Source organism: Panthera pardus, unplaced genomic scaffold (genome assembly GCF_024362965.1).
Source record: "Panthera pardus isolate Hobbes unplaced genomic scaffold, ASM2436296v1 HiC_scaffold_17, whole genome shotgun sequence".
Lineage (NCBI taxonomy): Eukaryota > Metazoa > Chordata > Mammalia > Carnivora > Felidae > Panthera > Panthera pardus.
In genome coordinates, this window is record NW_026526732.1 from 37,145,782 (window position 1) to 37,173,490 (window position 27,709).

General features: G+C 37.2%; 1 long non-coding RNA gene across 1 annotated transcript; it reads right to left on the minus strand.

Moving 5' to 3' along the window:
* Nucleotides 1-5,419: 5,419 nt before the first annotated feature.
* Nucleotides 5,420-27,614, minus strand: LOC109248518 (uncharacterized). Its single transcript, XR_002072102.2, has 3 exons — nt 27,355-27,614; nt 23,066-23,190; nt 5,420-5,947 (listed from the first exon to the last, which is right to left on the minus strand). It is a non-coding gene; the product is annotated as an uncharacterized LOC109248518 (long non-coding RNA).
* Between the last annotated feature and the right edge of the window lie 95 nt (nt 27,615-27,709).

Below are 27,709 nucleotides of genomic sequence, written 5' to 3' on the forward strand. Positions count from 1 at the left end.
CATATTCTTTCCTGCTTTGTCGAAGATTAATTGACCATAAATTACGGGTTGATTATGGGTTTTCTATTGTATTCTGTTGATCTATATGTCAATTTCATTGTGCCAGTACCATAATGTTTTGGTTACTACAGCTTTGAAATATAATGCTAAGTGAAATAAGTCAGTCACAGAAAGAAAAATACCATATGATTTCACTCATATGTGGGATTTAAGAAACAAAACGCAAAGGGGAAAAAAAGAGACAGAGAGAGGCAAACCAAGAAACAGACTCTTAACTATGGAGAACAAACTGGTGGTTACCAAAGGGGAGGAGGTGGAGGATATGAGTGAAATAGATGGTGGGGATTGGGAGTGTACTTGTGATGATGAGCACTGGGTGATGTGTGGAAGTGTTGAATCACTTTATTGTGCACTGGAAACTAATATTACACTGTATGTTCACTGACTGGAATTTAAACAAAGACTTTTAAAAAAAACCCTCAAATTAATGTGCCAGGTAGGAGAAATAGTTGTTGCCTCAACGCTACGGGCAAGATCAGTTTAGTTCAATCAAAAATAAGTACTTTGTTATATAGAAGCCATCTTCAGCCCTGGGGCTACAAAGTTCACTCTTACAGAGGCTCAGTCTCTGAAGAGTTTGCAGATACTTATATGGTCAACTTGCTTCCCGGTGGAGGTATGCTCTGTTGTGTTTTTCTTACACATATATATTAAACACTACAGGTAGCAAGAAACTCTCCTTTCTCTACCATTCCCACTTGTATTTCTACACTTATCCATCCTTGGGAAAATTATACCCAAAAAGTGTACATTAGTATCTTTTATTAGTCTTTGTTAAAAAAGAATTATAAAAGGTTACCAATAGCCAAGAGAGAAAATTATGTTTTTGTGGTCATTATTATCTCATTTGTAAGTTTTTATCTTGATAATGGTTCCACTCCTTCATCATTGCAAAATGTACATATTTTACAATGAACTATGATGATTTATTTCTAGGCAACAAGTATTTATTAAGAGCCTACGATATCCAAATTTGTACTAGATATTATGTATTTAACAAAGTGATTAATAAATATGTTCAAAACAGTCAAGATGAAAAGCAAACAAAACGCACAATTTGAATATCATTCTACATGCAATGGTCTGTGATAGACGCAAGATAGAGAAGTTTCTGCGTACATATTAAGTAAAATTTCAGGGCACAACTTGGCATTAGTCTGACAGTGTAGCATTTCAATGGACAGTGAAAACATGGTAGACTTCTCTGTGTGGAAGAACAGGATGAGCAGAGATTGTGCAGGAAAGAGGAAAGAAAGGGAGTGGTCTCCCTGAGAAGTATATCATGGAATGAGGAATCATGAGCCACTATAAACCAGGCAAGAGGGATGGAGGAGAGTGGGTACTAGCATTACACAGTGGTTAACAGCCTCAGTTCCGCAGCCATGTAACTTAAGTTAAAGTCTTGGAGGCTAAAAAAAAAAAAAGACCCTGAACTTCAGGCTTCTGAAAGATCATAAAGGATAATATTTCACTTAATTAATTTTCAAAGAGGGTGGCAGTTATATTTTCTGTTTCTGTCCTGCTGTCTAACACATAAGTTTTTACTACATTTACCTAGACAAAAGCACTTGGTGAATAATTTAAAGGCAGATGGCAGACATATTTTCCCTACAAATATGGCTTTTTTCCGGGTATGATATTTTCTTTTCTGAAATTCAATTTTTGAAGATTTCACAAGAAGCATTTCTAAAATATAAATGATGAGAAATAAAACACCCATGTTTCATCATATTGATCTCTGAGCTCTATTCTAAAAGTAAATGAGTTCTAGTTGCTTATGGCTTGTGTGCCCAAATATGATCTAGCCACAAGGTCAAGAGACCATGTAGTACTCGTGTGAGGAGTCAGTAGCTGCTTATGCAATGTTCCTTCAGGGATAACAGGAAGGATGCCTGTCACCTAAATCAACTCCTTTATCTAGACTGACTCCTGATACCCTGACAGAGGAAGAAGACTTTTATTTTAAAAGAAAGAAAGAAAGAAGGAAAGAAAGAAGAGAAAGAAAGAAAGAAAGAAAGAAAGAAAGAAAGAAAGAAAGAAAAAGAAAGAAAGAATTTAAATGAAGATGCTTTGTGCAACATACGGAGTTGGTTTAAGTTTACTTCAAGGTATAAATGAATGAGGTTGATTCAGCCATGCCAGTTAATACTCTCTTTGCCCAGGGAAAGTCTGCATAGTATATGTCAGTGTGGAATAGCAATAAATCACAGGATCACTCAAATTCTCAAGATTATAGTCTCTGGCCTTTAATAAGCATCATTTCTTAGATATCAAGGATTTCATGCTGTATAGGAAGAGAAAATGTCATATAAGGAAGAATCTAAAATGGATTGACTTTTAGATTCGATGTCTACTGCTGCAAAAGTTAATTATAGGTGGTATCTAAAACCACACAGGTTTCAAACATATCCCATATGGAACCATTAGTAGACTCCTTTAGGCAAAAGAAACCAGGGGGCAGTTCAATAGAAGTAGCAGAAGGAGGATATGATAAGTTATGATAACAATAATACCTGTATATTAATCAATTTGGCAACTATTTATCATATTTAACACATTTAACACACATATAGTGTATATTTTATGGGCAACACTTGTAGTTTAAGTAACAAATATCATATGCCTTTAAAACTTATTCATGACCTTTGGACACTTTTAGCAATCTAAGGAACTTATTAGAGATCTTTTAAAAAGATAGTATGGATATTTTTTACTCTTAAGATTTTAATTTTACTCTTAAGAGCAAAAGCTCACTCTACAAGAGAATGATTAAATAAATCATGCCATTTTCACATTATAAAATATTGTGAGGCCAACAATCATGTTCTGAAAACTTTTAAATATTATTTTTAAAGGTTATGATTTAATGTTAAATTTTTGAAAAATGAGTATTTTACATATGTGACCATTAAGGTTTGTAAAAAACAAAAATCAAATGATAGTATTGCAGTTCTTTAAATTTTCCACTGCCAGACAACAATGGCTTCTATATTTATTGATGGATCAACATTAATACTATTCATTTAGGTCACACAGAGCAAATCTATTTGAACTTCTCTGCCATTCAAATATTTGAAATGAGTACAGAGAGCTACCAGATGATCTGCCTATTCATCCTCAACCCTATCAAAATGTCAATCTTCTCCAAGTTAAACATTCCTGGTCCCACTAGTCATTTCCTATGTGACATATTCTATTATTTATTTAATGTGTATTTACATTTAATGTTTGCTATCTGCAGGCCTGTTGTTTGTGCTTTACAATGGTAAGTTGAAACAGCCCCTAAAGTATTTGGTGGTCTGGGTTATCAAGAGATTTGGGTTTTAAGGACAGGACAGAAAAAACAAATAACACCTGGAATCGTTTCAGGTAGAAAATTAAATTGGAGTCCTGCCCTCCCTCTCTCACACAAAACTGTGGTCTTTGGAGGGCAATGCTTTCTGTAAAATGATAAATGAGGCCAAATTTGTACAGTCAGAAACTGTATCTATCTTAACTGTGCTATGAGTCAGGAAAAATTCTCCCTTGAGAATTTGTAAACACAGGCATGATTTGAGTAGTCTTAGGAATTTAAGTTAAACCACTTATGTGGCATAGGAAGTGCCAAGCTGAGAAATAAATTACAGCTGTCCCCACTGGCAGAGCTCTGGGTACCTGGCAGAATATTCTCCCTAAAGGGCTTAACTTTAAGCTCTCTGAAGCCTAAAAAACAAGCATATCAAACCGGCCAAACATGGGAACTTACATCTCAGAATTATAAAACTCACAAAATTAGAATGTTTAAATGCTTGAAGAAATAGAAAGAAATAAAAACTAAGCAATTAACCAGATATTTTGCTTCCAAATATTGGCAGATTTGAAAAGTAAACCAACAGAAGTTGTAGAAAACATGTAATCATTGAATTTAAGCATTCAATGTGGTTTAAAGAACAGATTAGATGTAACTTATAAGAAAAATTGGGGAACTAGAAGACAGATTCAAATTAATTTTCTAAAAGATTTTACACTAAAATTTCACACAGAAGAATGAATATGAGAGAGATTAAGGCACATGAAGAATCAAATGAAAAAATATATGTATGTAAGAATATATACACATGTACATGTATATGTGTGTTACGTATATTATATACATACATATATACATATACACATTTATATATATGGATTTATATGGTGTTCTAGAAGAAAGAAGCAAATAGAAAAAGGAAGAGGAAATATTTGAAGAGATAATAGTTAACAAAATTTTATAATTAATAAAAGAAAAACCTCATCATCAGAATAAATAAAGGAATATTCTTCTACAGTATATCATAGTAAAAGTAAAGAAAAGCAAAAACAAAGAGATGATATTGGAAACGGTGAGAAGAAAAAGATTACCTACAAAGAAATAACAATTAGATTCACCGCAGACTTCTCAATTTCAACAATGGAAACCAGAAAATTTTCAAAGTACTGCCACAGATTAATTTCAACCTGTGATTATATACATAGATAAACTACTATTCAGGAATGTGAACAAAATAAAAACATTTTAGAACAACAACCAATAGACCCTCAATAAAGGAAATTCCAAAGTATATTTCAAAAAAAAGGAAAACAGTCTCACAAAAATGGTTCCAGATAAGGGAAGGAGTCATGATGAAGAAACTAATAAAAATAAAGGAGAGGATAAATCTGTCTTAAAAAAAATTGCATAAAACGATAACGTCTAACTTGGAGCAAGAAAAGATGATATAGCAAAATAAGTGGACAATTATATGGTAAAAGTTAATCAGAGCTAGCTATATGTAACATTTATTATAATAAAAAAAAGAGAGGGGCGCCTGGGTGGCTCAGTCGGTTGAGCGTCCGACTTCAGCTCAGGTCACAATCTCGTGGTCCGTGAGTTCGAGCCCCGCGTCAGGCTCTGGGCAGATGGCTCGGAGCCTGGAGCCTGCTTCCGATTCTGTGTCTCCCTCTCTCTCTGTCCCTCCCCCATTCATGCTCTGTCTCTCTCTGTCTCAAAAATAAATAAACGTTAAAAAAAAAAAAAAAAAGAGAAATAGAATTTAGAATTTCCAAGTCAGCAGGGAGGGAAAAACAAAAGAAGTTTTTTAAAAACTACAGTAATCCAAAAGAAATTCAGAATGGTGAAAAAAAGAGAAACATAAAAATCAAGACATACAGAAAGCAGAATATAGGAAAAATTTCATATGAAAACCAGTGAAGGACAGAATAAGAATGGAAATCTGGCCTTTCATGAATCATAGATGCAAAAATCACTGTGGAAGTATCAGGAAACTGAATAAGCAATGTATTTAAAAATTTATATGTCGTGATCTAATTGAATTAATCCCAGACAAGAATGCAAGAACACTTTAGCACTGGGAAATTTACTAATAGAGTTTAGCATGTTAATGTATTGAAGGAAAAAAGTTATCTGATCATCTCTTTAAATGGAGAAAAAAGCATTAGGGAAATCCAACGTTTATTATCACAATTCATAGCAACTTAGGAACAGAAGAAAACTTCTTTCCTGATAAAAGGAATCTACCATAAGCTTACAGAAATTTACCACACCTGATAGTGAAGTGTCAGGTTAATTCACATTAAAATCAGGATTGAGACAACTATGCTCACTATCATTACTATATTGAATAACATAAAGAAAACCATAGTAGTGCAGTTAGACAAATGAAAGAAATAAAGGGAAAATTAAACAAATTGTGGGGCACCGGGGTGGCTCAGTCGGTTGGGTGTCCAACTCTTGATTTCTGGCTCAGGTCATGATCTCATGGTTCATAGGACTGAGCCCTCATTGGACTTGGCACTGACAGCATGGAGCCTGCTTGGGATTCTCTCTCTTCTTCTCGCTCTGCTCCTCCCCCATTTGTGCGTGCACTCTCTCTCTCAAAATAAACATTAAAAAAAATGAACCAAATCATCATATTTGAAAATGTTTGTATAAAAAAAAAATCCACTGAAAATTATTTGATTTGATCAGATAAAAGCACAGTAACTGGATATGAGAGTATATATAGTCTTTAATATATAATTATTATATATTATTATAAGTATATACTTAATATACATTAATATTAAATTTAATATTAATTAATTAAGAACACTTTATTGGAAGATATTTAAAAAAAATTTTTTTTTTCCAACGTTTTTTATTTATTTTTGGGACAGAGAGAGACAGAGCATGAACGGGGGAGGGGCAGAGAGAGAGGGAGACACAGAATCGGAAACAGGCTCCACGCTCCGAGCCATCAGCCCAGAGCCTGACGCGGGGCTCGAACTCACGGATGGCGAGATCGTGACCTGGCTGAAGTCGGAAGCTTAACCGACTGCGCCACCCAGGGGCCCCATATTGGAAGATATTAAAGAAATAAATCAAGTACACGAGGAAGAGACTCTGATATACTAAAGCTGTTTATTTTTAAGTGAACTCTACCCATAACATGGAGCTTGAACTTACGACCTTGATATTAGGAGTTGGATGCTCTACCAACTAAGCCAGCCAGGTGTTTCAGCATAGATGATTAGTGCATATCCTAACCTACACATTTAATGTGAACTCCTTTCAAAATCATACCCAAGTTTGTTATGCAACTTCACAAACTGGTGTGAAAATGTATATGTAGCAGCTAATGGCAAGAACAGCCAAGATAAATTTGAAAAAAAAAAAAACACAAAAAAAAACCAGGATGGAAGGATTTGCCCAATTATAAACAATGCTTATTATAAAGCAATAATAATTGAGACAATATTGTGTGGCCTCAGAAGGAAACAAAAGACCAGAGGAACAGAAGAGTAAGCCTAGAAACAGAACCACACATAAACACAAACTTCATATATGACAAATGTCATTGCTAATCAATAGAGACAATATAGACAATTCAATAAATGGTGCTATACAATTGGTTACAAATATGGAAAAATAAGTTATGTCCACATGTCATATAAACTCCTAAATATGATAAGGAAAAGCATAAGGATTTTAAGAATGATAAGAGACTACTTTATGACTTTGGGACAAAAAAGAATGTTTAAAGAAGTTTGACTTATTTAAGGAATGAAAAAATAAACCACACACAGGGACAAGACATTTTCAGCGTAAGAGGAGCCCAGGTCCTGGTTAAAACCCTATGTGTGATTATTCAGGCCTGACCACAGGCAATTACCAAGACTTTTCCTGACAGGCCTCATGGAGAAGCCTGCCTTCCCCATACCAGATATGTGCACCTAGCTCATTGTGGCCTCTGAAGGGAGCTGCAGTCAAGCACTCAGGCCCCGCTGAGTGGAGCTCCCTGAATATTTGCCTTCATTCCTAGGTCTCAGTATCCGAGGCACTGGGTGGAGGACTTCTTCAGGTGCTTCTGCTGAGTCACCTTGTCAGGGAGAGGAGGGGAAACCTCCTCTCCCTGGGAGAGGAGGGGAACAAGAAGACACTTGTTCTAGCTCTTCACCATAAGCCTCTGTCCATCCCAAGATTCATAAAACTGCTGGAGCCTTTGTTTGATTCTCTCTCCACAGGAGGACAACACCCATGTCTAGGTGGATCTACCTGACCCTTAACTGATGCACTTTTGTCTGGGAAAAAATAGAAGGTGAGTGAGGAGTCAGTGCTTTCTCCAGTTGTAATCCCTTGCTTATATCACAGCAGTAAGTCACTAAATGCCCATCTTTCTCATTTTGGGGTTCTTGTTTTAATTGGCTACTCTGATATCTGATAGTTCAGCTCACTCTCTCTCCGAGCTCAGCTGAGCTCCTGACAATACATAACTGATAAATGGTTAGTACCCAGAATATAAAATGCTTACCTACAAAGCAGTAAAAGAAAAAATTAGGAAATGGGGAAAGAATACAAAACAGTTGACAGAAAGAAGAATGGGCTGTAAACATATTAAAGATATTTAAAATTTTCACAACTATGAGATACACAAAAGTTAGAATTTGATAATATAAAGTGTTGGCAAGGATGTGGATAAGTAAGAAGCCAATATGCTGATGGTAGAAGTGTAAATATGTACTAAGACTTTGGAGGACAAGAATCCTAGGTGGTCCAAGGTACAACATAAGCACCAACCAACATCACAAATCTTGTAAATAGTGCACTCTCAGTTACATGGCAATTTGAAGAAGTAATTTATGATTAATCAAAAGAAAACCTCACAAATGCTAAGTTTGTGCTGCCAGGAAATCTCATCAATCCTTATTTGTTTGGTTTATTTTCTTATTTCTCCTCCACTTAAGGCATTGTGGTTATCAGTTTAATTTGCTATAAAATACAATTAATGTTTCTATGCTTAATTTGGTTTAAGTCGAAGGAGGGGTAATCAGAGGCTTTTTACTTTTCATTGTAATTTTATTAAAGTAACCTAAAATTATTGCTCAGAACTCTTTATCTTTCAACAAAGATCATCCTATAATCACCTAAGCGTTTGGTATTGCCATTAGTTTACTTAATTCATTATAAAGAGATGCTTCTTGGATATGGATTTCAAATTTGATTATCAATGTATTATCATCTAACTTTCAGTGTTCCAGGTTTCAAAGTGTAGGAATGAGCATTAAAAATTTAATAAAAATACTTGAATTCCTACTGAATAGAAGGAAGTTTGAGCTACAAAGAATCTATATCAGAGTTTTTCCAAATTTTACTATAAACACCCAAACAGATGGGTTTTTCATAAATGATATATTAAATGAATATAATTTCTTAAGCAGAATTGATTGCATAATTAGCAAGGAGGAAGAAATTAAAGGAAATTGCATTTAGTGGGATGAAGACAGTCATTCTTTGTTGATGAAATTCACAATGAACAGTGTGTGTGTTTATCAGTTATGGAGTAATCTGCATGTACTAAAAAATACTGCATCAAAACATACGATATCAAAACTATTTTAATTGAGGGGCACTTAGGTGGCTCAGTTGATTAAACATCTGACTCTTGATTTTGGCTCAGGTTATAATCTCACGGTTTGTGAGTTCAAGCCCGTTTGGGCTTTGTGCTGACAGTACGGAGCCTGCTTGGGATTCTCTCTCCCCCTCTCTCCTTGTCGCTCCCCTGCTCATGCTCATTCTATCTCTCTCTCTCTCAAAATAAATGGATAAACTTTAAAAATTTTTTTAAATATTAAAAAAAACTATTTTAATTGAAAGGAAAAATTACCCAAACACTATACTAAGAAAATATAAACATACTTTTCAGTCTTTGTTGGATGAAGTAGACAGAAATTAGAACTGTAGATATTCTGATAATATAATTAATAAAATTTATTAATTTCCCCAAAATTGCACCCTACCAATAATCTACTCATTTTTTAATAACCATGGAAAATTTAGAAAAATTGATTACTGGGCCACAAAGGAAGTTTCAAATTACAAAAAACATAAATGGCATAGGCCATATTCTCTGAATACGATGCAATAAAACCAATGTAATAATAAAAATATGAACAAAAAGTATCACTTAAAAATTGTAAACTCTGAAGATTCATAACATTTTTCATCCAAGAAGAAACAAAACTTGCACTTAAAAATTAACAATAGAGGGGCGCCTGGGTGGCTCAGTCGGTTAAGCGGCCGACTTCGGCTCAGGTCACGATCTTGCGGTCCGTGAGTTTGAGCCCCGCGTCGGGCTCTGTGCTGACAGCTCAGAGCCTGGAGCCCTTTCAGATTCTGTGTCTCCCTCTCTCTCTGCCCCTCCCCTGTTCATGCTCTGTCTCTCTCTGTCTCAAAAATAAATAAACGTTAAAAAAAATTAAAAAAAAAAATTAACAATAGAGAGCAAACCGAGGGTCGATGGAGGGTGGTGGGTGGGGGATGGGCTAGATGGATGATGGGTATTAAGGAAGGCACTTGTTATAATGAGCACTGGGTGTTGTATGTAAGTGATGAGTCACTGAATTCTACTTCTGAAGCTAATATTGCCATGTATGTTAACTAACTAGAATTTAAATAAAAATTTAAGAATAAAATTAAAATTAAAAGTTGTGATTCTTTATGAACATACATTCTTAAACCCTTAAATAAAAATTACGCAAAATGAATTCAGTCACATGCCAAAAGTAATACACTTATTATTTTAAGTGGCTCTAATTAAGAAATACTAGATTAATATTAGAATGTATATTCATATAATTAATTCAATCAATAAATCAAAGCCAAAAATATATAATTATCTCACTACAAATCTAACAAAATTCAGTAAAGTTCAATACCCATTCTGATGAAACTCTTCACAATAAAATAAAAAGTTATCTTCTGTATATATTTATTAGTATCTATATAGCATTCCCATATCTGGTATTAGCAAAGTATTTTATTGTAGACTAGCCCTCTTACTAAGAACAGCTAGAAAAGCTGGTTAAAAATACAAAGTGCATGAGAGATATGCGGTACAATGATACTGCTGAGTTATTTGGCTCTGGGTTGTGAGGTGAGCTCACCTGAGTTCCCTTCTGAATCCCACCCAGACACTCTGCATGATGGCCACAAGTCTCTCCACTCAGATAAGAGGAAATGTAAGGCATGTACTTCACTGAAGTAAAGCAGCGCACACTCCCCTCCGCCCACTGTGCTCAAGAGAGGGGCAAGAAAAATGTTCACCCCATAATCTGAAGACATTTCAAGATGCCAGAATAAACCCAAGCCTGCCACACAGATCTGAGACAGATCGAGTCACAAGTCTCGTACAATGGAAACTGATATTCACCACTGTCAGCAGTACATTTTAAAAAATTACCTAAATATTCTAGATAGAACATCTGGAAAGTTTCCTCTGATCTGTAAAATGCATGCTATATCTAAATTTCTTTCTTTTTTTTTACTTTTAGGCATTGCTGCATAAAACTGCCAGTGTTATTAATGCATCTCCCTCTGTTATTCCTTGCTTTACTAAATATGGGAAGATTAGAGACACAGGTCTTTAAAAGAAGCAAATGTTACTGTTGAAGGATGAACAGTTCTGCCTTTCCCTTTCCTAATGCGGCGGGTGCCACAGGCTTTCCACAGAGGAATATGTGCAAAAGGATGAAAGAAACAAACAAGAGCTAGGCCCATTGAATGTTCAAAAAACCAATGTACAGAACAAACAAAACAACACAAAAACTTTCTCCAAATTTTAGGAAATATTTTACCCTAATCAAGAGCTCTTGGGGAGCCTGGGTGGCTCAGTCGGTTAACTGTCTGTTAATTTCAGTTCAGGTTATGATCTCATGAACCGTGGGTTCAGGTCATGATCTCATGAACCGTGAGATTGAGCCCCCATCAGGCGCCACACACTAACAGTGCAGAGCCTGCTTGCGAGATTTTCTCTTTCCCTTTTTCTCTGCCCCTCCCCCTGCTTGCACACACATGCTCTCTCTTGCTCTTTCTCTCAAAATAAACTTAAAAAAAATTCTCAAAGTATGTGGCGATCGTAGACTGAAATTTTCATACTGTTCAACTGTGTGTCTTTTGTCTTCCTAAACCATTCTGGTATGTAAAGTTTTTAAGTTATTTATGTTTTTCCCCACATCGTCTTTCATGTCCAAAAGCCATAAATAAGTTGGAAATAACAAGTGTACGTGGATCCAGAAGTTTTATATTTGTCATCTTCACACGGACTGCCTACTTGATGAACCCAAATGCTGTTTGTACCCCCACCCCCACTGCATTGTAGGCTGTCCTTACCTGTGTTCCTGTTTCTGTCTCATGGTTCTGAGGCAAATGGGACTGGGGCTTCCTTGTTTTGTTTTAACAGTCCTTATTCACTTCTTTCATGTTTACATCATCCTGATAAGTGACAGCTTTTAGATTTATATCTTTTTTTCTTCTTCCCTTCTTCTTTCTCCCCTTCCCTCCTTTCTTTCCCTTCCTGCTTCCATCCTTCCTTCCTTCCCCTTCCTTCTTTCCTTCTTTCCTTCCTTCCTTCCTTCCAGCCATTAACTATATCACCTGGGCCCAGTGCTGAGCTTTTTTATTTTTCTTTTGTGTCAATTCCTCAACATCATTGTTTAAATTCCACCAAAAAAAAAAAAAGAAAAAAAAAAAAAAAAGATGAGCATTGAAAATGGAGACACAGCAGTGTTGTTTAATGGCCTACATATTGCTCCAGTATGTGATCTGAAGAGACTTGAAATTAAAAGCATGATAAGCTCAAGCACATATTAAATTAGGATAGCTTGTTCTTCATAAAATCTAACCACAAGTAAAAATAGAAAACCTATGAGAAATTTGACAGTGACATATTGAGGGGATGAAAGTTTTTAGGTTAAGATGCAATGACTTCATAAGTGAAGATCAATTGAACGTCCTAACCAATTTTTGAAAGGAATTTAATTTAGTTTGATCTATGTTTATAGAAGGAAATAAATGCTTCGTACATTGGATGTGTAAATTAAGGAGCATAGAGTTGGCAAAATCAATACACTATACATTATCATTAATTTAGAGTAGAAGTGGAAAGATGGAGCAGGAGATGGAGCAGGAGATGGAGTGGAGATGGACAGGAAGAAAAGCAAAAAGAAGAGGAGAAAAAGAATACTAGATAAACAAAAACAGAAACGGAGGCAGGATAGGGTAGGGAAAGAATGAGGGCAAGTATTTTGTTGAGCTGTCTAAATCAGGCACTCTGTTGGTGCTTTGTTTGTTTTAATGTAACCCTCATAGAACCCTGAGAAGTGGGCATTATTAATTAGGCATTTTTATAGATAGAAATGATCTTATGGGTAAAGTTGAGAGTGGGATCTAGATATGGATATTTCACCCTCCCCATCCTTCTGCCTTTGGGATCTGCCCACCAAAGACAGCCATTCTGCTCTTCTGGGTCTGGCAGAGTTTCAAGAAAAAGGCTCAGCCTCTGTGTACCAAATGTGCTGTAGCTGAATCAGAACCATGTGATTCTGAGGTCTGTATCATGAAGCCAGTGTTCAAATACTCGTAAGCCTCATCCTTCAAAGTAGAATTTTCATAATAAAGGAGATATTTGCTCTCTCTATCTGAATGATTGCTCTTCCGTCCTCCTTCACTTTCTCACTCCCTTCCCGGGCACTACCGTACTCCTTCTCTCTCAATTGATTCTGAAATGAGGCTGCAAAAAAGAGGTGTTATGGATGGATCGCTCTGCATCCATGGATACAGGATGGATACTACTGCAACAACACTGCATAAAAAAGAACCACAAAATCTCAGTGGCATACAGCAATGAGCAGTTATTTCACTCCTGGATTCACTGGTCAGATGGTATGGCTCTGCTCCCTGAGTTCATTTTGAAGTCTAGGCAAAAGAGTCAGCAGCTGCCCACAGGAAGATCTTATCCCATGTCTTTTGAGATTCAAAAGGGCAAACCCTCCTTCTCAAGTACATTTCAAGTTCCTGCCTGCTTTACATCTACTCTCATCCCATTGGTCAAGGTAAAGGAGATGGGGGGAAAGGCATAATGAGCAGGGGAGGGGCAGAGAGAGAGGGAAAGAGAATCCCAAGCAGGCTCCCCACTGTCAGTGTGTGACTGTCAGTGCTTAACTGACTGAGCCACCCAGGCATCCCTTGAATATATATATATATATATATATATATATATATATATACACACACACACACACACATATATGTATATATATATGTATATATATATACGTATGTACATATATACATATATATAAACGTATATATATTCAAGGAAATAGCAAGGAGGTGGGTGCAGGGAGAGATAAAGAATAGGGTCACTAATTCAATCTACCACACTCTAAAATCCTTACAGTCGCCATCAAGAAAAACAGAGAAATGCATGCAGTTTGGTAGGCATTGAAGTGTCTTTTAATTCTCCCTGCTTCAGCTATACAGCTTCATTTCCACTTCTCTGCATGAACCATACTACGGGATACTTCATAGTATGATACTTTGTACATTCTCTTCCCTATCTGAAATACCTTTCTCTCCACTCCTTAACCTAGTAAAATATGACTACCCTTCAAGACTCAGACTCACATGATACCCCCAAATTTAAGTATTCCATGATTTCCTACCTTGGGATAATTTGTAATTATAAATCTACTTCCTTTACTACATTTATAGTTCCTCAAGGCCAAGGACTATATATGTAAATCATGTTTTTGCCTGTATCAAGCATTATGGTGTTTTAAAAGAAAACAAAATGTTTAGTCAGAGTTTTTGAGATAACTAAATGTCCATTATATTCTGCTGTTCATTTTGGCTGTGGGTATCAAAGTTGGTTAGTCTGGAAAGTAACGAATTTTGAAACAGCTTTTTTATTCATGTGGTAAATATTTATTCTGCCCTCAAGATGCCCAGATCCGATGGGCAAGATGCCCACCTCCAATGGGAGGTGACAGATGCTTTGAGGAGAGAAAAACTTGATGGCACATCTTATTCATTCATTCATTCATTCATTCATTCAACAAATAATTATTAAACCCCTTTTATCTGGCAATTACTGAAATATAGGGGTGAAGGAGACAGACATGGTCTCTGCCCTTATGAGACTTAGACTTTGGCTAAGAAGACAATTATTAAATATACATTCCCAAGTGCACTGAGCTTCATAAGGAAGTCTAAAGCATTTTGGGTGTGTGTCAAGATCTAATCAGGAAAACAAAAACCACCTGAATTCTTTTTCAACTTACTACAGTTCATGCTCAATGTTACTTTAGTTCCAGGTGTACAACACAGGGAGTGATTCAACAACTCGATATGTTATGCTATGCGTACCACAAGTGTAGTAGCTACCATCGGACACCATAATACAATGTTGTTATAATACCATGGGCTCTACTCCTTATTCTGTGCATTTTATCTCCTTGACTTATTCTTGCAGAACTAGAAGCCTGTGTCTCCCGCTCCCCTCACCCATTTTACCCATGCCCACACAGCTCTCCCCTCTAGCAACCATCAGTTGGTTCTCCGTATTTATGAGTCCATTTCTGCTTTTGGTTTGCTTATTCATTTGCTTTTTTTTTTTAGGCTCCACATGTAAGTGAAATCATATGAAAAACCACCTGAGTTTTTAAAACATCAGGATTAAAAAAAACGTTTATTTAGTTTTGAGAGGGAGAAAGAGCACACAGTGGAAGGGCAAAGAGAATCCCAAGCGGGCTCTGCACTGACAGTGGCAAGTCCAATGCGGGGCTCAAACTCACAAACTATGAGATCATGACCTGATCTGAAGCCAGATACTCAACCAACTGAGCCACCTAGGCTCCCCTAAAACAGCAGGATTTTGTTGCGGGGGCACGGTTACACAGGTGATGAAAGACTGAGAACCCCAACAGGACACCCAGGGCATCCAGAGGCTAGCAACAATAGCAAACCATTATCTCCCCTATCCCAGCCTGAAGGGACAAAAGCAGAAGGCAGCATTATCAGAGCACAGGGGCCAGTGTGGAACCACATCAGGCTACCAGTCAAGGCACTGCTGTTGAGGGGATGGCACAAAGTTTGCCTTCCATCTTCCCCTCACCCTTCAGTTCTCCCCAGGATTTGACCCTGGCAATAAACCAACTGGCAGGGGAATTCTTTCTTCTGTAAACTAGAGCCAGACCAAGAAAGGAATTTGAGGACAAATTGGCCCAGGACCTTTATAAGGAATATAAAATAGGAATTAAGAGTATCTAAAGTAATGCTGGGAATATCAGTTTTGAAACCTCCACTCACTTCCTACCTCTTCATCAGCCTGGCTGTCTAGCCACACAGTCAGAAATGTTTGCTGGCAGTCTTAAAATACCCTTTCTTCTTTTCACTCAGACATAAATCTGAGCAAAGAAAATAAAGTGAGGTAGAAGAAACTCTCAAAGTGGTATAAGAAATCAAATGAATTTTTTTTAAAGTATATCTTAGTATTCCATATAGATACGCAGAAGAAACATAGGCTTTACTGAAGCACTGTGTAGAAAACAACCCACAAGATTTTGGTTCAAATGATAACTTTTACATTTAGAAGCTGGGAGGCCATAGGCAATTTATTTAATCAATCTGACCTCAGTTTCCTTATCTATAAAATGAAGTCAGTAATATCTCCCTTGAGATGTGTTGTGAGGATTTCCAAAGAGACTTAGAGGTTATGGCGGGGGGGGGGGGGGGGGGGGGAAGGGGGAGGGTGGGCTTATACTCAAGTTTGCACGAGAAGCAGCCATTGCCCACTTTGCTACTGTCACCAATTAGAATTAATGTATGTTAACCACTTGGGGACACAGTAGGTGCTCAGTGAACAGTTACTTTTCTTATGTTGATAAATCATTAAGTAAACCTTTGTGTGTAGTTTATTCATTTGGAATTAGGTAGATGTTGAAAGGAAAATTATTTGTATTGTCATCTTAATCTTCACATTCATCTATTTACTATTAAACTAAAAAGTTACGTAGGAAAAAAATCCCCGACTCCTTGGTTTAGTCTGTCATGTCCTCCTTCTAGACAACTTGGTTCAGTTTGTCATATCCTCCTCCTAGACAATTGCAATCATGTCTTTTTTCACCACTGGATTCTCAGTGGTCAGGATAGAGCCTCCTAGGACATGAAAGGCGCTAAAATCGTGTTGAGATACTGGCTTCACTTTAGTAATTGATTGCTCAACAGATAATTCTGAAATAATTAAGTTGCTGATAGCTACAGTTCAAAATTTAACAATTGCTTCCCAACATGCCTTTATAGACGAAAGACTGAAGCTACCATCTCCAAATTAGAGCAAAGGCTTTATGCAAACAGAATGTTCACTGGGTGACTGGTCAACTCTCAACTGAATTCCTCAGGTGACAGTCTAATTCTACTGAATAGGAGCTTACTATAAAATTCAAAAAGTTATCATTCCAATAGGCAAATCTTAAAATAATAGTTGACACTAAATAAGAATTTCTTCTTGGCTATGTTTCTTCTGTGTGAATCAGAAAGACTAAAATTTTAATACTAAATGAAACATTATATCTTTGTGTCAAATGTTGAAATAATTTCTACATGTAATGCATAATTTTGAAAATTATGTCTTCCTTTCCAGATCTCCCAGTTACAAAACATCCCATATCATCTTTTTGTAACTCTAATACTAGGCTGAGAATTCTGTCTTTGACCTCTTGCCATTACAAGAATTTCATAAGATCAAAAATGACTCATCAGAAAGCCTTGTTTTATAATTCCTCAAGCTCCCTATTTCCAAAACCTTTTATCTCCATTTTATTTCAGTCTGTCTGATAGCTCTGAATTTCTCCACTTTGAAGACTAAATCTCAAGGCTTTACCTCTATGTAGATTCTTTCTTCCAGCTCTGTTTCCTCCCACATTTGTTGCACTTAAGCCTTGCCATCAGATAACCACTGGTTTCCCTTTCCCTTTTGGTGTCTTTCAACACATTGGAGTGTACTTTGGCTTTTTTTTTTTTTTTTTTTTTTAATCTCTCTGGTTAGTCTAATTCCATGCTCCTTTCAGCTCTGCTCTTCTGTCTAGCATCTTTGAGTCCCTAGGCTCTTTAATCTTCCACTCACTTACAAAATCAATTCATAACCCTTGATTATTGTCATACTTGCACTCTTCACTTCTTTTCCTTACAACGTCTAATGTTACTGGATGCCAAGATTGTGCTGACTGGATCTATTCAAATTCTTGTAATTTTCATCTCAATTTCAGGAAACTTTTAATTCATTTCTTGTGGACACATAATCATGTTCCCTATAGAAACCTTAAAAAGTGTTTTTCTCTCCCTCCCTAAGTCTCCCAGTCCCACAATGGCCTCAGTGGAAACTTTATCTCATTTAACTTCTGTGGTCTTTAACACGCTGAGTCTATTAATTCCTGGGGCATCTTTATGACATGTCTATATGCGACTTTTCTCAATACTGCGTGATCAGAGGTGATCAGAATTTGCGGTAGTGGCTGAGGAGAGAAGAGCACAGGTGAACTGATTTGAGAAACTCCCTTGTGTGGTAGGCATTGTTGATGCCAGAGAGAAACAAGGAAAGAGATACCTAAGAAAATCAATCTGGGGTCAGAGCAATCATCATAAACTGCCTTCAGAACCACCTCTAAAATGAGGCCCAGCTTTAATCGTGTCAAAACTGTGTAGCAATTTATGTCCGAGGGAATGGTAAAAACAATACAGTGGATCAGCTAGCAATGAAAGGAGTCAAACATCTAAGTGTGATCAAAGAAAGAGGCAGTCAAAGAAAGCCCTTCTAAAACCATTTTCATTCCAGGTAACCACAAAAGATGTGACCTCTCAGGAGCAACATCAGAGGCTTTAAACTAAAATAGTGCGACCAGTAGTTAAATAAACAAGCAAACTACAATAATAAGCACCAAATGGGTAGGGGAGAATCATATCCAGAGTTGCTACAATATATTATATAAAATTAAAAAAAAATTATACATATGATATGCAAAGAAATAAGAAAGTTGCCCACACACAGTTTAAAAAAAAAAAAAAAAAAAAAAAAAAGCAAGCAATAGAACTTTGAGGGGGCCCAGATGTTGACCATAGCAGACAAAGACTTCAAAGCAGCTATCATAAATATATCCAAAGAACGAAAGGAAACTATGTTTAAAAATTTAAAGAAAGCATGATGATAATGTCTCATCAAAGAGACAATATCAAAAAGGAGAAAGACATTATTTAAAAAAAAAAAAAAAAAAGATGGAAATTCTAAAGTTGCAAGTAAAATAACCAAGAAAAAAAAATCACTACAGAGCTCAACCAGCTGAACTGGTAGAAGAAAGAATCAGCAAATATAAAGAAAAGCTGATAGATTACACAATTAAAAAAAAAATGAGAGAACAAAAAGAATGAAGGAAAAGTGAACAGAGCCTCAGAGTAATGTATGACACATTAATCTCACCAACATACTTGTATTGGAATTACCAGGAGAGGGGAGAGGAAAAAGCAAGCAAACAAAACCACAAAAACTTGTTCTAAAAAATAATGCCCAAATTTCCCATATCTGATGAAGAACATTAATCAACACATCCAAAAGGCTCAACAAACTGCAGGTAGGGAAAACACAAAGAGAGGTATACCCAGAAACACCAGAGTCAAACGCTGAAAGACGTTTTTGTCTAAAAGACATCTTTATCTAAAGAGGAAATATGAAGTAGCACAATGAAGCTTAAATAAAGGCAATGTCAGATAAATAGAAATTGAAAGAATTCACTGTAAGAGAACCCAACTATCAAGAAATACTTAAAGAAATTCTTCAGGCTGAAAACAAGTGATCTCAGACAGTAATTCGAAACCATATGAAAAATAGCAAAGACGTAGAGTACTGGTGAAATAATTATGTAATTATAAAACTTTGCATACATGTATATTACTTCTCCTTTCTCTTCTTAATTGATTTAAAAGGTAGTGATATAAAATTATATATAAGTGTGTGTGTGTGTGTATTGTTGGGCCGATTACATATAGAAATGTAATACATTTGCTGATAACAGCAAAGAGGAGATTGGGGAATAAAGTTGTATTGGAGTAAGGTTATGACTTTTCTTCTCCCAGCTTCTCTAAAAGGCATACAATTATGTAAATTAACACTTATAACAATGTATTGTTGGGTTTGTAACATTTATAGATGTAATATGTATAATAATGGCACCACAAGGCAGGAAAAAGAACTATATAAGAGTAATATATCTATATGGTACTGGAATTAAGTTTGTATAAATCTGCAGTAGACTCTGATAAGTTAAAATATATATGGCAAACCCTAGAGCAACTACTAAGGAAATAACCCCAAAACAAACAAACCAAAAAATTAAGAGGATTTTTGCTTTTACCAAAAAAGGGTGAAAGGTAAAAATGGCATTCAGCATTGGTTTTACAGCGAGCCTCCTAGAGGAAGCATGCGGTCTGAGCAGTCAGAGTCACACTGCCAAGCTCTGTCCCTGGGAACCACACTCAGCATCTTAGCGTCCAACTGCTATCTTTGAACCGTATCTGTGAATACCTGATGTGGGGCATGAGCAAACGGTCAAGACAGAATTATTGAGACATTTTTGGTGCAAAATAAAAAGGTGCTTTTATTACAGCACAGGGACAGGACCCGTGAGCAGAAAAAGCTGCATTTTTGCTATATGAATCTGATGGTTATATACGCAGTGCTCAAGGGGCAGGGGACATGCGCAGGGAGTATTAGATAATAGATATCTTGTTCGAATTTCTACTCATAAAACTACTTTTGCAAGATTTCTCTGGTGCTTTATCATTCAGCTCGATATGAACTATTGGTGAGATGTACAGGCAGTCATGAGAGAATGTAACAACCAGTACATATTTGATTCTTATTGGACCTATATTGTCAGGCTATATAGGTCAGTCTTCTATGCTACAGGTGAACATTTTTCTGCTTCTTTTCTTCATCATTTCCTCCCTGATCAATTTTTTAGTCCTTACATCTTTAAGATTGTTGAAAGGCAAAGGGTTCATCTTTTGTAACTTCGTCAAGTTGATAGGGGTTGTAGAGATGTCCCTACCCAGGGACTGAAATTAGTTACTCTCTTACCCTACAAGAAACTGTTATGGTGGGCCATTACTGTAGAGCCCAGAGGGGACATCGGGATGAATTTGTTTTGAGTAGGATCGAAGGAGTCAGGAACTGCTTGCTTGGCAATAGGAGAGAACCAAGCAAAAGAGACAACACATTAGAATTATTATTAAAATGAAAAATAAGAGGAGCAATGAGGTGGATGATAGCCCACCTCCTGACCAGGAATGTAACCAATTATCAAGTGACAATGCAGTCATTAGGAGCACCAATTTGATTCTTTGTATCAGTAAGTAAACCTGTTACATTTTAGTTATAATCTAGAATACAGACACAATATTCTTCTTTAACAATGGCAGATGTTCCTCCTCATGCTGCTGTTAAGATATCTAATGTCATTCTATTTTGTAGAATCGATTTATGCATTAGAGTTACTTTAGTGTTTAATAACATAATGCTATATTGAGAGTCATTTAAGGCCTTAATGTGTATTTATCAAGGGCCTCCATGTGCCGTATGACATCTTCTAAATGTACTGATGGAAGAAAAATAGATGTCAGATGGTCACACCAATGGAACGTGGATCTTGTCCAGCATTGTCGTGAGCCCATCTGTGGGTTGGCATTTTCAGTTAAAATTTTGATAGTTTGAGGATAAGAAAAAGGACTCTTATGGCCTGGAGAGTCCCATGTAACATTTATCACAGGTCAGCAAGAAACACTTTTTTTTTTTTTTTTTTTTTAGTAATAGAAATATCCTTTTATGTCCTGGTATTGGAGTGATCTGTCATATTGGCTACGTATTGATATAAATAAGGCCAATCTATACCTTGTAATGCAGAAACCCACCAAGGGAGGTCTGAAGTGCTTGATGTGTGCAATAAGCCACAAATCTAGCATGAAGACTGGTTTTGTAGCTTACCATGATGTGTCCACTGTAAAGAGTTACCATTTATATATGGTATACATGTGGGCTAAAACTTTGGATACATTAGCAGAGTCATCTGGGATATATACACATTTAGTCTCAATATTAGCATAATAACTTTTTCTTTGACTTGCATTCAGAATATCAAGGGCCATTAAGTTTTGGAGGGCCACTTTTCGAATTTGTGGCTGACTTCATTTTGGGTTTGGATAAAGGTGGCCGCTATATGTTTGGCTTTAGCCTCTACTTGTAATTTTACATCAACAGAGGTGGCTCTCAGGACAGATATGATTAAAGGATAAAACCAGTGAGAAGGCTTCTTTCTCTGATGTCTAACCTTAACAATATTCTAATTATGAGGAATCACGGGCAAGTGGGAGATGATCTGTTCCAGGAGATAAGGACATCCCCAAGTGTATTATCCAATCCAAATATAAGGAGGCTGGGGTCATCTATTTTTTCCAAAGTCCATAGTTAACCCAGTGGAGTGGGGTATGCTCTGGCTTTTAAGGAGCGATTTTGTTATCCCAGCCACATAGAATTAATCAAGGTGACAGCGAAGTTACCCAATTGTTGGAGAGTCCATCCCATTGTCCAGCTATTTAAATAACCACATGCCCATGGGGTCCCTTTTATTATCCCCACAGAGTAACAAGCAGGAAGACTATCTATATATGAGCTATTATGGCAATCTCTGAAGTTTACCTCAAGTTGTCTAGCTTATGCTATTTAATCAAAACTAGAATCTAACATTCATAAGGATGTGTTATTGGAACACTTTTCTCTAAATTTACCCTTATTTCCCGAGATAACCAAATCAAAACTAATTTGTAAAACAAATCCACTTTAAATTTTTTAAATGTTTATTTATATTTGATAGACAGAGACAGAGACAGAGACAGAGAGAGAGAGAGAGAGAAAGCACAAGTGGGGGATGGGCAGAGAGAAAGGGAGACAGAATCTGAAGCAGGCTCCAGGCTCCAAGCTGTCAGCACATAGCCTGATGTGGGGCTCGAACCCCCAAGCTGCAAGATCATGATCTGAGCCCAAGTTGGATGCTCAACCAACTGAGCCACCCAGGCACCCCAAAACAAGTCCACTTTTAACAAACTTGACCTAATTATTTACATAAGCTCAGGAATAATAGTGGTTGATCAGACAGATCCTTTAAAATATGTATTGCTGGGAATCTTTTATAAGGAATCTCTAGATTGAACTTTCAATAGACTCCTAAGGCCAGAGCCAAGCCAAATACTTGTCAAACTTGTCTGCAATACCTATAGATTTGGGTGTATTCATTCCTTTTCTTGAGGTCCCCTAAATATCTTGAGGTTTCTGCACCTGCCAGGAAGTGCCATTCTTTACTCCCCTGGTAAGGCTCCCAGGAACTCTGTAAGTAAGGTATCAGGCTGACATTTCAAAGGGGGTTCTATTGGCTCCACAAAGTCACCCTTAGTTCCTTAAGGCTGCCTGGTCATATCTGAGTCTACGCATGTCTCTCTCAAATATGACATTCCTGTCAAAGCCTCGGTAATATAACCAATGTTTCCAAATGGTGTCCTGTTACTAGGAGAGTAGATTCTCACTGAACTTATGCAAATAATTGTAATTGCCACAGAAGAAAGAATACTCACTGAGAGTTTCTGAATTCTGGAGGGTTCATGTAGGGAGACAAGTTAGAGGTTTCAATTTGTTTGCAAAGGAATATTTTATCATATTTCTATACGTCACAGGTATCATAAGAGAAAACTTCCTTATTCTGGAAGAGAATACATTAGAGAAACAGCAATGTTTCAAACAAGAGTCATAAAAACTATAATCATCTTTCTCAATTCATTTAGTCTTATGTTAGTAATTTTTGTTCAGTTTGCATGTAGCTGTCCTATTAGTTCAGGAAATTTAACCCAGTTCAGTTTTATTATGTTAAACATATCAAATACCTATACTAAAAAAAAAAAAAAAGTCATTTACATGAGTCTCCTTGAAGACAAAACTCACTGGGCAGGAGCATCAGGGCAATAACTATAAATGACAAAAGAACCTCAGAAATGGACATGGCTAAAGACTGATATGAAGAGTTCATTATAATGCAGCTGACAGAAATATGGTTCTGTGATACATAAGACTTCAATAATCAGAATATCAAGTGATGACCTTATGTTAGGACATATTAAAACTTCAGGAATTTTATATATTTTCTTGAATAGTTATAGCATTTACCTATACAATATAACCAATGGTTTATCATCATTGGCTTGATAGTGCTTAACACACCAAGTAAGACTAATTAGTCAAAAAGACTCTATTTACCATTTAATCTTAGGAAGTTTGTTAAAAAACTCAAAGTTTTAAAGCACATGCCTAAATAGGATTACAGATCATTATAAATTTAATATTTATATTTTTAACGATGGTGGCAATAAGGGATTCTACAGAAAGTTATATAGTTGTTAGCAAAACTTAGCTCCTTTAACACTGAGAAGTTTTAACTTTCCTAAGTAACCAAAGACCTGAAAAGACAAAACACAGAAGCTTTAGCTTTCTAGGCAGATAGAGGGGAGAGAGAGAGGGAACAAAAATCTAGGTGCTTAATTTCAATTTATTTTGTGCATCTATTAACAAGATGTGTTCTAGGTATCAGAAAAGGCTATAAAAGAGGTTATTTTTGGGGTCTGGGGATGCTAAAACTTTTTTCACAAATTAATGGTATTGTCATTTTGGCTTATGAAAGGTTTCATGATAAAGCTCTATTTTTTTGTTGTTGTTGTTATTTAAAAGCTTTATTTTGAGACAGAAAGCATGAGCAGGGGAGGGACAGAGAGAGAGGGAGAGAGAGAATTCCAAGCAGGCTCTGTTCTGAGCCCAACACAGGGCTCAAACTCATGAACCTTGAGATTATGACTTGAGCCTAAATGAAGAGTCAGAGGCTTAACCCACTGGGCCACCCAGACACCATGGTAAAGGTGTTTTTAGATAGTGGGTAATTATCTGTACTAAAAGTATTGATTGTAAAACATGATATGGGGCAAAGGGAAGAAAACAGTTTAACAGTCAAGTGGAGGGGAAGAATAACTGGATATGTATTTTATGAAAACAGATGACTAAATAAATTATCATCCAATATTTGTTGGTTGAGCCAGCAGTTAGAAAAATAACTAGGTACTGACATGCTAATATTACAGGACACTACATTTTTGTTAGTGGTTTGGTAAAACCATTGTTGTAGTGAAATGTATGTTTACACTAAGTTGTGCATGCAAGTACACTGAAATGCTATACATACTGATGAGCAATCAGAATACTACTGGAAAATAAAAAAAAAAAAATGAGGAAGACTAAACCTTGAGGTAGAAAACTTTGCCTTTTTTATAGGATATGGGAAGCAAGTACAGATATTTTGGTCTCAGCTCTCCCAGCTCCCACCTTCCTGTCCTGTCAGGACACTGAAATAACTTCTTTTTTTGTAGTTTAGCCTCAAAGTAGATTCCAATTTATCAGGGCCAATCACAAATGTACACATACGGGTATGTACCTATTACTGTCACCAGCTACACCCCAAGACTTGGCCTTTACTGCTCACCTGATTGTACTCACTAACCTTTGTTTTATATTTTCCCCTAAGCTCTTCTTTGCAGCTTTCCTCTTTACTCAGGCAAATGAAGCATGAAACCACCCCCAGGTGATGGCGACTGCCCTGACCTCCCACTGGCCCAGACCACCCAGACCATTTAAGCTAAATCTGACTCAGCCGCCTCAGAAGGACCGTGAGATGATCTCTCTGGAATGACCCACAATCGCCTTTACCTCATTATAATACTAAAATCTCCACCCAAGGAAGAGTCTTAATTTCATTTACATAACATAAAAGGATCCTTGTAATGCAAGCCTCCTTTCCTTAAGGCACAAGTTTGACCTTAGGCTTCCCTATCTAAATATTCATTTTAACCCTAAACAAAAGGAATCCGTTCACTCTATCTTGGGGAGGTACAGCTTTGGAAGCCCTTCCCCACGATCTCTTGATTCCCTGCAAATAAAAGCTTTCTTTGTGTCACAACTCAACCTGGTGCAGTTTCTGACTCACCAAAGAGCAAACTCCTATTGGCTCAATTACACTACCAAACAACACTGGACACCTGGCTGCAAATTCCCATTTTCTTCTATTACACTCCTGTAGCTGTGGGTAAAAAAGCACTACCTAATCACAGTCAGAAAACAGAAAGGCTGTTTTACTTGTTAGCATATTAGTCATTGGTACTGAAAGTGCATAGATGCCATCTTTTTATGCCATCTTCCTTGAATCTTCACTAGTTGCCAACCTTTTTTTCCCTCCTCCAAATTCCCAAGGTTTAAAAACTTTAAATCATTCTTATCTCAACTTGTTGGTAAATTCTGAGAAATGGCAAGTGACTAAATGGTTGGCAAAAAGATAAGGCATGAGATAGTATCATCCCTCAAAGCACATTTGTTTTAACTTAAGAAAGATACCATCAGTGAATCTATACAGAAATGTCCAGAGGCCAAACCTCTTAGCCACAGCTGCCAGCCTTGGAAGGCTGCAGTACCATGCATCCATATACAGAACTTGGGCAGTACCACATACCCACATGCACATTTATGGCATAAACAGTGAGAGGCCTGAGAAAATTAAAACTTAAAAGCTTAAGTTACGGGAAACTGAAACCTAACCAAGCTTAACCAGCTTGTTCCGCTTCTGTACAATTGCTTGGCGCGCCCATGTATTCCTGATCAATCATTGTTGCCTGGCACATCCGTGTATTCCTGATCAATCATTGTGATACCCGTACCCCTGGTGGTGGTCTGACCTAAAGGCAGGAACCAATCGAATACTGTTAAGTGTCCAACTTTAAACACCAACCAATCGCAGCTCTGTAACTGTGGAAAATTCCTGATTTCCCCATGACTTGTTTGTACCTGTCTATAAAAGGGGTGTAAAAACCTCTCTCAGGGCCTCTTGGCGTCACCGGCAACGGGGGCGCAGAGGTCCAGGTTCGAACCTGCAATAAATGACCCTTGCTGCTTAGCTTTGACTCTGGACTCTGGTGGTTCGTTTTTGGGGGTCTCTTAGACTCTGGGCATTTCATTAGCACCTATATCTAATATCTAATTATCCCCACTCTACAAACTATTTCTTCCTAATCACCATTTAATCAAGCAAATCTCCTGTTCGACAAAGTGCAATGGCTTAGGTTGCTCATTTCATATTAAACTGGAGTTAAATACTTTCAGTATTTGGACTTCTTCCCATCAGTCCAAACCTGGGTTCCCACTTCTTCCCTACCTCCACATCTCCATACCTTAAAACTTGCTTATCTTCTCGGCTTCTTGGTACATTCTGTTCCGTTCACCAGACTGTTCCCTTATTTTACTAAGATCTACCTTCAGTTCCTCCTGTTTGACAAAATGATCCCCATCCGGGTGAAAAATGACTTTCCTTTTAAGGTGTCTTCCAAAGAACATCCTGTCTGGGCCATATGACAGGTAATAGCACAGAATGCTAAATTTGTTGAGCTTTATGAAGGCCATGTCACGAGCAGGGCATATGTTGAGTATTCATTAAAAAAAAAAAAACCAGAAACGTTTTCCCCGCTCAATAACCCATAAAAGTTGTTTAAGAAGTAACACCTTTTGGTACCATCCTCTCTCTCCCCTTCTTTCCAAATTCCCTAAACCGGCTTTCTTTCTCTTCTACTCTTCCCATGCATGCCTACGGGGAGACTGAAAACGTGGAGTGGAGTTTGTGGGCTGCACCAACTTTTTTTTTTTTTTAATTTTTTCAAGGTTTATTATTTTTCAAAGACAGAACGTGAGCAGGGGAGGAGCAGAGGAAGAGGGTGACAGAATCTGAAACAGGCTCCAGGCTCTGAGCGGTCAGCACAAAGCCCGACACGGGACTCGAATTCACAGAGGACGAGATCATGACCCGAGCTGAAGTCGGTCGCTTAACCGACTGAGCCACCGGGCGCCCCTCGGCTGCACCAACTCTTAACGCTGTGTCTCGGAACCGAAAGCGCGTAGCAGGCCCATTAACCTCCGGCTCGCTCAGGACCTAAGAGAGGGCCCACTCAAGCCCGCCACCACGCCGGGAAAATGGGGCGCTTCCTGGCGGGGCGGGATTCTCCCGCAGGAGAAAGGAAAAAGGCGCGCGTGAGAGAGAAGGGATGCGGAAGAATCTAAAGAAAACGAGAAGAGGTAGGACGGTGAGAGAAGGGATGCGGAAGAATCTAAAGAAAACGAGAAGAGGTAGGACGGTGAGAGAA